General features: G+C 42.5%; 1 protein-coding gene across 2 annotated transcripts in view; it reads left to right on the top strand.

Moving 5' to 3' along the window:
- Positions 1 to 1,895: 1,895 nt before the first annotated feature.
- The window catches only part of rerea (arginine-glutamic acid dipeptide (RE) repeats a), a 125,426-nt gene continuing 114,517 nt past the window's right edge, over positions 1,896 to 12,804 (top strand). For both annotated transcript variants that reach the window (XM_046055687.1, XM_046055688.1), the window contains exon 1: positions 1,896 to 2,263. The gene's annotated coding sequence lies outside the window, so the exon portion shown is untranslated. The remainder of the gene's footprint in view (positions 2,264 to 12,804) is intronic.

A 12,804-nucleotide genomic window follows, 5' to 3' on the forward strand; every position in this document is an offset into this window, starting at 1 on the left:
CTACTGAGCCTTGCCGAGATAAATGAGGGTCTATTCGCCAGTGATATGGTACCCGGGGGGATTGCCAGCTGGGTCCGTGCCACACCAATTCACTTTGTGCAAGCCCTATCTGAACCTGCCTCTATTGTTTAGCCGTCACCAAGGCGATGTATAACAAATCACTGGTACAAAGAAACTACCAAGCATATATTACAGGATCAATGAACATCCTGTGCCTAATCAGCTGCCCCAGATTTCATTTAGCAACACATCATCTTCGCACTTAAGTGGAATAACTGTTTTCCAGAAAGTTCAAAACGGTAATGCGAGTAAATATGAGTGACTTGTAAATGATACTGAAGTGTGGATTGGAGCCTATAAGACATGGATTTCTATGAGACTCTGATTAATTTCTTTTCTTTGAGACCTGCGTCATCTAGTGGTCAGATGTATGCAGTACACTTCCCTGAGATGCTCCTTGCAGACAATAAAAATGGGCCATCAAAATGTTATGACACAAAGTTGACTTCATTGGGCATCATCGAAATTTGATATTGTCTCGTCAATTTCTTGTAAATATGTTAGAAACTAAAAATATGAAAGCGATACCAGTTTGCCACCTAAAACCAAACTGACCTGACTATTGAATAGGCCGTACTACAGAAAGCTCCAGTTGCTGAAATGTGGCCAGATGAATAATAGGGGGAATCAAAGGTTAAACATTAAAGCACTGAAAAATAATTAAATGCATATAATACAAATTGTCTTTATTTCAACACAAAAATAGCAAACTAATTCCTTAGTATGTTTCAACCAAAAGAGATTTGCCTCTCACAACACACAAATTATGACGATTAGGCTATATCATTTTCTAAATGCAACGGTTTAGAAAAAAACACTTTGTAAATAAGAGACAGATTGTGTATTGTATTATAAACAGAGGTGCTGCTGGATTTAATGGCATCTTAGTTTACCGGAATAACCAATAAATCGATCAAACAAATAATGTACAATCCCTGTGAGCCTGTCAGTAGGTCGACTTCTATTAGAGGGGTTACAGATTTAAGAGCCACGACGCTATATGTGCAATAATTAGTAAAACATGAACAGTTTTAAACAAACAAACAAACAAACAAACATAATCAACAGAGCTGAAAAAAGGTGAAACCTCACAACCTTTGATACCCTGAATTCATATTGCACATGCGCTGTCAAGAAACCAGCACCCAAATGCCAGTGAAGAGGATTACTGTTTGTGCTGCTATAAAACCTTTATTTGAATGACCACCTGTCATGAAAGTAGGTTGCTGCTGCTGCTTTCTTCAAGAAAAGTACATTTCTATTCTGTTATGTGATGAAATATATATAATTTATATGTTTATCTCTTATTTATTGTAAATGCAATGCTGCAATTTACTCATATATTCCCAGATAGACTGTATATTCCCTTCTATTCCAATGCTATTCTATTGTTTTCTTTAAGTGGGTTATTCTTTTAAAGTATCCACTTATTTTCGGTTTTATTCTGCTGTGTCCTGCTGTGCAAGGTGTTACATTTTTTATTCTATCATAAAAAATATTTTTAGATGTAGTCATATTGTTCTCAATTCTCAGTTCTAATATTGTTATTTGTTTACAGTATGCCTTATAATATAAATAAATAAGCATTTACTGTATATTCAGTCGTGCAGTACCACTCAAATCTCCCAAGAGGAATTCTATTCTATTCTATTCTGGGCTCACTGGCAGTCCAAATATAGTCTGGCAGTATCACATGTTTATAAGGATGAAGATAGACCAAGTGTTATTACAGAATAGACACCCAGAGGAGGACTCTCGCACCACCAACACCCCTCTCCCTCCGTGGATGTTCCCAGTTTTGGCCAGTGGGTGACGATATTTTACCGGTTGAACTTTGAGAACCCCCCAACTGTTCTCACCCCAAGATGAAGAAGGATGCTGTCATGCTGAGTGCCCCTCACACACACTAGTCTGAGCATTCCGGCAACGATTACTCCCTCTTTATTCTCAAGTCCATCATTTATGACAGCATTATATCAAACGTGCTCCGGTCCGTTATAGCTAACGTAACATAAGAGAAGATATACAGGTGGCACTGCAGCTGTTGTGCTACTCTCTGTAGTGGCGACACTTGGCTAACTAACGTTGGCTAATTGCCCCTGCTGCTGGTGCTGCTGCCGCCGCCGCTGGTGCTGCTGCTATTGTTTGTTGTTGCAGTCTCTCATCAAACAAATCACAGATGTTGTAGATCAAGCTCTTTAAGGTAAGTGATGTGAGCTTCAACCAGCCATCATATTTGCCTTTGACGTTCATCAGCAAACGAGGAAGAAATGACAAATATGAAGGAGTAGTTTGTAAACGTTGGGCTGTTAACGTACACCCTTGTTTGCTAGCTATTTGGCTAATTTGCCTATTAGCATCAGCTAGCTAGTTAGCTGATCGAATTGTTTGCCCCTCACTGTTGCTGGTTACCATGGACTAACGTTAGCGGCTAGCGCCAGTGACTAGCACTGATTGGCAATGCCAGCAAGGAGCAGTGTAATGTCTGGATACAAACAGCTCGTTGACACCGGTTAGCACAGAGCACATGCAACACACACACCGTGACTTGATTTTATTAAACGATTTGTGGTTTTAACGTGCACGTAACCTTGCTGTATCTCATAGCAAGCGTTTTCCCATTTAGAATTACCCAGTGTAGCATCTCTGTTCCAGGAAGTAGCCTGAGCCCATTCGGCTATTGTCATTAGCTCATGGAAAAGCTAGCCGGAGAAGCTAACTTGCTTTCTTTGTCCGCTTGACTTTTGCACAATTATTGTTATCTATCTTTCAGTGTGGGGTTATTTGCGAGTTTGGTCTGGGCTGGTTGTAAACAAAGATAATACTGGAAAACGGCACACTCGTGTTGACTTTTGAAAACCAGGCTGCAAGGCTAGTAAAATCTTCATTGGAGAAATTTGTCAACAAACAGAATGAGTAGAATTGGCATTCTTTTCACCTCTGGCAGGCTGAGCAGTTCAAAACGTCTGTGTAGTAGTGACCACATAAGGCACAAGGATAGTGATATTTGCTGTATTTATTCTTTTATTAGTGTCGTGCATTAGTGAATTTCTGTTATCGTGAATAGTAAGTTTGAAAATAGTAAACAAAATAACATTCACTGACATTAGCTGGCAGAAAATAGAAATCATGCATGAGATATACTTTTTAAATTAGAATACATGACCATTAAAAGCTAGTGATTTATTTTTATTGAGTGCTAATGGCTCACTCCTGACTTATTCACTTTCTTGTTCCTTACAGGCCACATAGCTCTGCACAATTGTAGACTTGACCATAACTGATGAATATACACTATGATCAAAGGAGTGAGAAACATTTGTTTTTGCTGTTTTCAGTCCACTGAAGGAATGCGATTTTAAATGTTCACAACAAAGCCTGAATTTCCTTATTTGTACCACAATATTAGGCTAGGTATAAGAGAATCTTGAATACATTATATGATATCCTGAGAGCATTGCATTGTGAAACATAGCAACACCACATTATGGTTAATGACTGTAAACAACATAACATGGACAGATTTTGGTACTTTGTAGTCACTCACACCACTACTCTACCTACTCAGCCATTGCCTCATGTCCAGGCCTCCTGATAATGACACGACTCTCTAAAGAGAGGTCACTGAACTGAAAAACAAAGTTCATATACACGTATGTCTGTAATGTCTGTTGCACGCTATGGTTTACTAACAGAGGGTTAGGTAAGAAAACACCCATACACCCACATGGTCATATGAAATGTTGTGAGGAATATTGCTGCAATATTTTTACACACAGTGAGTCAATTATTCAAATAAAAACACGAACAACAGGTAGTATGTCTTTATACACCTCTTCAAAATGTTTTCAATTGGCTGGATCAAGTCATTGCAGGTGTGATGAAAGCAACACCTTGATAAACCTTTTTTAGCTCCATACATATGGCACATCTGATGTTTTTGTGGCTTTTCCTGCTGCCAGTAGCTCAGCGTTTGTGATTTAGACTTTCTTTAACTACTGCTTAGACTGTAAACATGCGAGGTAAGCTTACAGAGGTATGCCATTACAGGCTATATGTTGATTACTACTTAAGCACAGTTCTGACAGAAAAGCACCTTAATGTTTAGTGAGTTCTTAAAGTTCAGCCAAAAGGATAGGATTTTTTTTTTGGTTTTCTTTTCATGTTATTCACAGGGATGTTATTTGCCTTTTTTTGGTGTATACATGTGCAAAGCCTTTTTTAAAATCTACATTATCTGGTTAGTCCAGGGGTCAGAGGAGGTCAGGGTGTTTTATAGTGTTTCAATATGAATGGGATCCCAGGAGCAGCAGTGGGTAAAATTACTTCGAGTCACATATCCAATGACACACCCCGTCTATCGAATGTTAATCTAGCTGGGTTGCTGTAGTAGCAGCAGAGTAATGATAAGAGAAGTGTAATAACCCTGCTATTTTCCTAGTAATGGCAGCTCCCTGTGAGTAATATGTGGCAAATGGAAGGCCAGACGAGGAAAATCCTGTTTCACTGCGCTCTGACACCTCTTTGTTGGATGATTTGTCAATATGCTCGGGAATTCAATGTTTACATGCTGCGCTCGAATGGCGCCTTGCTGTTTTTCACCTAGATGCCGTCACTGCATCTTTCCTTCACCATGAATTGTCATGAAAGACGATTCCCTGTTACAATGCTCCGTGTCTAGTCTCAGAGCTACTCCATGCAGTATACTGAGACATTGTGGCATCGGGTTGCAGTACGAGACGGTACTATAACCTGTCATTGCTGTGGCTAGCTTGTATTTTAAAAGAGGCATTTTACTTTCAGCAAGGCTATTGCGTTTCAAATAAAAGTGATTAGGCTGATTTATTGTTTTGTTCAAGGCTGTTTTTCTGAGGGATACAGTATGAAATTATGTAGCCAGGAGAGGTAGGTCAGCAGTGATATGTCTGCTTGACAGAACCAACACAGGAAATCAATGGTTAGGCTTAGGTAATCAAGCATCTTTAGACCTCAGGTTTGTAATTAAGAGAGTTTTGTTTAATGACTTTGCATAGTTGCTGCAGTGAGGATGCAGTGGACAATAGGGAAGCAAGTGGATTAACTGATTTAGCTTTTTCCTTTACAGTGCTTGATAGCAAATTCATTGCAAGATATCTGGCTGTTACATAGGAAATTAATGCTCTGAACAAAGGAGCAATGTTCACTCAAAGACCTCTTGATGGGCCATTCAAGTGCTGTATATTCATTAAAAATAACAATCTGTCAGCACTTACTGACAGCACGCACAACAAGCCAAGCTCTCTTTATTGTTCTCCGAAGATGTTTTTCAGTTCCTGTGCCAAGAGCTGGGTAATTGGCTGTAGCAAAGCCTTGCATGTGCTGTTTTAAGATATTGGACTGACACGCACAGGGCACACTGGCAGAAATGAGGCAAACACCACCCCCCCCAGCTACCCCCTCCTCCTCCTACTCCTTCTCCTGGCTTATCCCAGCTAGTCAGAGGAGGCAAGATGCTGGATGTGTTTTGTGTTCTTTGACAGCTTCCCTTCACCTCTCATAAGAGGAGATCCAAGCCTGCTGCATCGTATCTCATCTTTGTTTGATTCAGGCCTAGCTCTGCAGCTCCACAATTGTGCCAAGGAGATAGCATCGGCAAACGCTATCCGTGTTAACAATTGTGAGCTGTCTTGCTACATACTGTTGGTGGTATTTGATGTACTCGATGTGATCAAATCTGTTTTTTTTTCTGTGAGCTCAGCCACGGTGAAGTCGGCCTCACTTCATCCTGCAAATGCTGTCTCTGTCTTATTGGGCTGACTTGGTGTGGATTTACATCTTAACTAATCATTGTGTTTTGCGTCGTTGCCAGCCTCTTGGCAGGGCGTAGGTACAGCAAAAAAAAAGGTCTCTCCATATTTGCCATTTACAATTTTGTATGTGGCTTTGAGGCTATGACACTGCAAGTAATGCAACTCACCACATTTCAGTGTATTATGTGATTTATGTACAGGAGGGGTTGTAAAATGGAATGTGTGGAAACTGGCTTGGCTAACATTTGTAAAAGTTGTGAAGCAAGAGCAAATGTAGGACAACAAGTACATAAAGTAGTTGTGATGAAAGTGACTGCACAGCTGATTTTATTTGTTTTTGTTTAGTTTTTTTGCTCTCCAATATCTGGGAGTCTTACACATTGTTAGATCTCTCATGCATCTCACTAATTATTAGTTAAAAGGCACTGCAGCATGCTGATCATAGCCTATTTTTTTTTCAGTATTTGGGCAAGATAGGCTAATATTAGCATTTAGTCAATTACAGCGCTGAAAAGCGTGGATCGAAAGTGTTCAGAAATAACAGTCAGCCATTTGCCATCTCAGTAAAAAAGGAAAATGAAATGGTGTAGGATCAGCTGGCTGGCCCCTGAGGAGAGGGAGAGAAAGAGGGGAGAGAGATGAGGAGGAAGAGGAGTGCTTTGCTGCTGTGTGTGTGTCAGTGCTGATTAGGTAAGAGATTGCCTCATGTAATGACACGGCATGGCGCTAGTGGTGCAGAAACACAAACAATGCATACCAGTGTTTTACTGCGTACACCCCCCGCAGCTGCCTGCCTGGAGATGTTTATATAGACATATACGCTCTCTCCGTAGAATATTTCAACATCTTTAGATGATGGCCTCCTTTTTCAGCGACACACACGTTTACTCCATCCGGAAGCCAATAGCCCTTTTCTCTGTGCGCTCTCTTTCTCCTGTAGCACAGATGAAAGATGGAGGTGATTAAAGGAAAGGAGCACAATAGAGTCTGTGCAGCTTTTCTCTCAGTGCTTATTGTTGCCACTGACAGCAGTGTTTTTCAGCACTGGTTTATGGTGTTAAATAGGCTACATAACGTGCCAAAACCCTCCCTGCTCTGTTAGCTGAACCTTAAGCATAAGGGAACATGTTATATTTGTAGCTGCTTGTGACAGTTAAGGTTTCCAGCGATGTACTGGACCTGTTAAACACAGCAGTGTTAACTGAGTTTTCATTTGGCTGTTAATAGACTACAATAATAGATTGTTTCAGGCTAAGCTCCATAGTGTTGTTTCTCCGTCAAAATGTTGGGTAAGTGTAAAGTTCTGCAGTGTTTCCTGACACGGTGATTAAGGTAAATGGTCACTTTGTTATAATTATCAGAGCCAGCTTGATTTGCAAGTCTAAATGATACTGTTGATTTAATTGATTGTTTTATTGAGAGAGATGTCAATAACAGCTGTCTATTGTCCAGACAAACCTACGTCTTTTGTCATTAATTAAAGGGGCTGTAATGGCTTGTTATGTTGTGTTTATTCTGTGCATTATTGGCATTGATTTTTAACACTGTAGAGCTGACAGTTCATGCATACTTCTTTTTACAATGTGCTGGTTGTGCTCTGTGACCTTTGTGACTAATATGGGTATTGCACTGATATTATGACTGAGCACATGAGGCACAGTTTGTTTGCAGAGCCCAGACCTGTGACGGATGTTTTAATGGAGACAGCATGCGGGCTAGTGGCCAGCTCAGGGTTCATGCAGCCATAAGGAAATGACCCCGGTGACACTGTGGCGCACTCCACTTTCCTGTTCACGAGATGCCTCCGGCAACCTGTGTCCTTGCTCGCCCTTGCAGGTCTGGCACGCCTATTGAGCCTGCTGAGCCTTCAGTTTAGGTGCTGGATCGACTATAGGTTTAAGCATGGGCAACTTGTCTCTATGCCGCAGTTCCACAGCTGGCACAGAGAAAATGAGTTCTGAGGATTGGGTTTAGATTTGCCACTGTAGCACTTCAACTCTGATACACTCTAGCTGCCATCAGGGGAAAGCTGTCAGAGAGAGAGAGAGTGAGAGAGAAAGAGAGAAAACAGCGAAGCACAGCAGTGCTATCTAATAGATCAATTTGTAATAAATCTGTTGCCTCAAGCTGTTGTTGTTCGCTACTCAGTAAAAGGTGTCTGCGTTTCTCAGGCAAGAAAATGCTTGTCAGGCAGGGCATACAGAGCTATCAGTGAATGAGACGCGCCTAAAGCACCGTAAATCATTTTGTCTGTGCTCAGTTTACATAGGTTGGACACATTGCGCTCTTATCAGGACATTCAATTGGTCAAAAAAAGGGGGATTATAACCAATCGATGAGGCTGAGCACTGCGATGAGGAAGTAACTGTCCCATCACGTCAAATTTCCCCATTATCCAATATGAGCCATTAATCATGATGAAGGAGCTATTGATTAGGCTATCAGCCTAGGTTGGTCAATTTATTTGCCAAGAGTCATTCCACCATGTAAGGATCTATTGAAGTAGTGCTGCTTTCCGAAAACCCCAAGCAGCAGAATGGAAATGGCCCATTATTATGACAACAGTTTGATCTTTAAGGTAACAAAAGAAGGGGGGCCTCTGTGAGGACCACATGGGATCGCTCCTGCTCCTCCTCCACTAGCAGCCATATGGACCGTACTAATTGTGTTTTACGCCAACCATTTTCACTGATCCATTGGGGACTTGTGGAAGTGCTGTAGCTATAATGTCACCAGCAGTGGGCTGGCTCATGAAAGAAACATTAGTGGGCAAGATGAGAAGATAGGAAGGCAATACACTGCAAGGCAATACAATTATTGATTTTATTCAAATGAAATCTGCAGTTCTCTGTTCTGAATCTGATGTTGGTTGCCTTTTAAAGTATGATTTCTATTATTTCTTTCCCCATTTGTAATTATTGTCTGAGTCCAGCAGTCTCGCACGTGCACTTTGTCAACCGGTAACAGCTAATACTAGGCCTGATGCCAGTTTGTAAAGATATAGCTAAAAGGCTGTTCTAAAGATGTTTTATCCTATTAATACACATGATACTGATTCTGACCACATGAATTGCTCCACGGAGAAATCATCTTTCGTCTGTTTTGTTTTGTGAGAAACACAAATGCTGAGGTTTTCACATTGAATGTAAATGTGACATTCACAGTATTTGCTTTGCCGTTCGGGCCAGGGATTGGTTGTAAAGTGCTAAGTGTGACTGAGGCAAGTCAGTGTGTGTTTTTAACATGTTTACAATATGCAATCATGAAAAGGGCACATCTATGGAAATTAGATCCTGCGAAGGAGGGGAGGGGCGTTGGAGTGGTGATGGGGGAGAGGGAGAAAAGGAGTGTGTGTGTTTCATTGTGTCCCTGCTAACAGTTTTCTTGTAATTATTGAAATTGATGTTTGCTGCGGACCTGTAAATCTGCAAGATCTCTTGTTAATAAAGCGGCAGAGGCAGCTGAGCCGTTAGGCTGGGAAATAAAAGGCAATCAAGCCTCCAACATCTTGTCCCTCACCCCAAAATGAAGCAGCAGAAATCCTAATTAACTGAGAGGATGAGCAGCTCTTACTACAGTGCTTGGCTACTCAGTGGCAGAACTAGCTGCTATTCTCTAATGAAGACGCTTTGCTAGCCGCACACAACCCCCCCACCCCCCTTCCTTCCAGCCCTCTCTATCTGGCTCTGGCTTGCCTGAGGTATTTTCTCCCCCTCAGCTCTTCTCCTTCTCTTCCTCCTCCTCCTCCTTTCTTGTGTGTGAAGTTGTGGATGTGTTGCGCTGATGGAGTGAGAGAAGCTTTGTTACCTGGAGGTGTCTGGGAGTCCTGCACAGGAATTTGGTGAGCTAGCTGATGACCTCTGTGATGGTTATTGTTATGTAAAGTGCTGTGAGAGAGAGACAGAGAGGCGGTATTGATCTTCTCCCCTTGATTTCATAGACCCCCTTGAAGATGACAATAAAGTTGTCTTTCTGTGTCATCTTCAAGCGCTCCTCTTCAAATCAGCGATGTGGCAAATTACTCCTGTCATCAGCCGCCCGTATTCAGACAGCACTGTGTGATCATTTGTGGAGTTGAAAGTCAGGTTAAATCTTGCTTTGCACACTTGATATTTGTTTGTACATGTGTCTGTGTAGCAATGCCGCTGAGACTTGGAACAAGATATTCGGTAATACGTTGGTGTTAAACAAAGCTCTTAGAATTTATAGGCCTACAAAGTTTTAATACTAAATAAGATTTGCCGTTCTATAAGCCATATCTTCTGTTGTAGAGGAGTGAGTGATGATTGATTGTTTGAAACCCGAGCTTGCCTCCGCTCCCATCCAGCTGCTCCTCACTGTTTACCTGTAAACTTGTCCTTTTCTGCTTTTTGCTTTGTCTGTGGACGGCCGCAGAGCTCCTTCTTTGTCGCCTCTCCCACCTTCTTTGTTGTACCAAGCAGCCCAAAAGCCTCCAGGGATGAACGGACAAATAGAAGAGAGCGAGAGGTGAGGCTCGGTCCCCCCCATTCTCCCATCTATCTTTTCTCCCTTGCGAGCACTCTGCCAGACAAGTTTCCAGGCACTCAAAGCAGCAAATCGACTCACTGTAGGATTCACTGTCATAGCAGTGCACTAGGAGGCCAAATCCTCCTCCTCCCCATTTTACCGCCTTCTCAAATGAAGTGCTATTTGGCATGGCATTGCTGAGGCCTGATTCTCTGTACAGATGAGCTTATTCCAGTCTAGCCCCCCAGTCTAGCCTCTTCAGTTATACATTAGTGGGGTGCTACTGATGACGGCTTGATTAAGTGCTTGTCACATTTTAAATAATTCCAACTGGAAGGGGTTCTAGTGTTCTGGTTGATTTTAAACAACACGATTGGCAGGCACGATGGTGTGGCGCTATTGCACAAATCTCTCATCAAGGTTGGGGATGTTTTGTTTGTGCACAGATTATCATGATTGTGATTGAGTGCGCGGGGAGAGTGCTTCCATCGCTCCCTTTTTATCCCTGGCACAAAGCGAACGATATGCTCGGCACAAAGCCAAGGCACTCGTCGTCGCTGCCGCAAAAAACAAATGTAGTAAGTAGAGGAAGGTGGCGTCTGGCTTCGTATCACGCTCGTGTTCATGAAGTAAAAGCCCAAAAAATTCTCCTGACAGCAGGAGTTTGTGTTTCACTCCTCAGTGCGACAGCTTTGTCACAGGGAAGAGATTCACCACCTACCCTGGCAGCCCTTGGAGACCCTTTCTTGGAGAACCAGCAGTCCTCCCTTTCTTCTCCCGGTTTGCCTCTGTTTTTAGCACTCAGCTTTTCCCTCTTTCCCTCTAATCAACGACAGGCTTGTGAAAATCTCTACATAAAACAATGCTGCTTTATTTCTTTTTCCTCTTTCCCTCTTCCCCAGAGTTTGTTTTGTCTTGCCTGTGCAGCTGCTGCTTTGAAGAGGATGACAACAGGCATAGGAAGCTAAAAGGACACGTCGTCCCCCCCTTCCCTTTTCTCTTTTCGCTTCTTTGTAAGCAGCTACCTTGCTAACGTAGCTGCTTGCATTACACAGGGCGCGTCCACCTTGTATTTGCTGCTGCAGAGAGGTAAAGACGATGAAAGTGAGAAACACGTGTGATGTATTTTGTATGTGTGTTGGGTGTATATATATTCCATATGATGGAGTTCATATTAGAATTTAAGATTTGTGTGCATCCTGTTTGTAAGCACACAGTGAGTAAGAGAGCTCATGGGACACAGGAATCGACAGGCGTGTTTAATTGTTTGTGACACGTGAAATGTGGAACAATAATGTGTGACTAGTGGGCCCTGGAGATTACAATCTGTTTGGCCGCTTAAAGGATTGTCAGAGATGCATCACCACGTCATTGTCTCCTTTTCTGCCCCTCTGAGCCATAAACCAATCATGAACATTTAGCCAGCAGTGATTTCTCCTCTGTTCACCTCCTTGCCCTGTACGTGATCCTGTGGAGCTGCTGGTGGAAAAACCTCCCAGGCTTCATCAATGCTCTAATGTGTGTGTGTGTGTGTGTGTGTGTGTGTGTGTCTGCTTGCAGCCCTGATTCTCTCCAAATCTCTGCAGCACCACCTGATTTGACTTGGTAATTCGGCATTGATGAGTCTTGGGGGAGATCGTAAAAGGAGCACAAAACGTACAGCAAAAGCCCTCTACTGTGAGGCAGCAGCAAAGGCAGCGTCAGGTTTCTCAATAGCAATTGACAAAAGAGCGGGAAAAAAGAGGGTAATAACGGAGGACTGTAGAGATATAGCTGTCATCTGTTGATGCCTACGGCTGCCTGATATTCCTACAGGGCGAGAAAAAAGTATAGAGGTTGAGATAGGCTTCAGCATGCGGGCTTCAACTCGATTTGTGATTTTACTCCACTGTACTGAAAAGGCTGCTTTTCTCCCCAGGACAGCAGATTATTTACATCTTTAGCAGAGCTCATTGCTCACAGAATATTGAGTTCAGTGTGGAGGGCATAAAAGGTAGCCAAGCTAGGAGTAGTCAGGGAGATAAAAAGCAGGATCGCTTAAGCACTCTGTGTTATTAGAAGCACATTTCTACTGCTGTTGATGTAGCCACTAGCATAATAATTCATCTTGTCTAGTTTTTTATCACTCAGTGCATGCCCGCACACACACGCGCCCACGCCACACAGTAACTGCTCACAAAACACAAATTCCCCTTGCCGGCGAAGGGTAGGTCCTCTCTTATATTAAACAAGTGATTGAAAGATGAAATGCTCATCATTCTGCCGTCTCACCATGGCCGTCCAACAGATGAGTACTGCTGCTAACAAAAAGCAAGGGGGCTGCCTGCGCCCAGCTCCCTCACAGGGGCATCTTGTCTGTGTTATCACTCCAGCTAGTGCTGCAATTAATATTAATGTGCTTTAAAGCACGCTCCAGCAGCTCTCTCTCTCTCTCTCTCTCTCTCTCTCTCTCTCTCTCTCTCTCTTC

The sequence above is a fragment of the Micropterus dolomieu genome, linkage group LG08 (genome assembly GCF_021292245.1).
Source record: "Micropterus dolomieu isolate WLL.071019.BEF.003 ecotype Adirondacks linkage group LG08, ASM2129224v1, whole genome shotgun sequence".
Taxonomy (NCBI): domain Eukaryota; kingdom Metazoa; phylum Chordata; class Actinopteri; order Centrarchiformes; family Centrarchidae; genus Micropterus; species Micropterus dolomieu.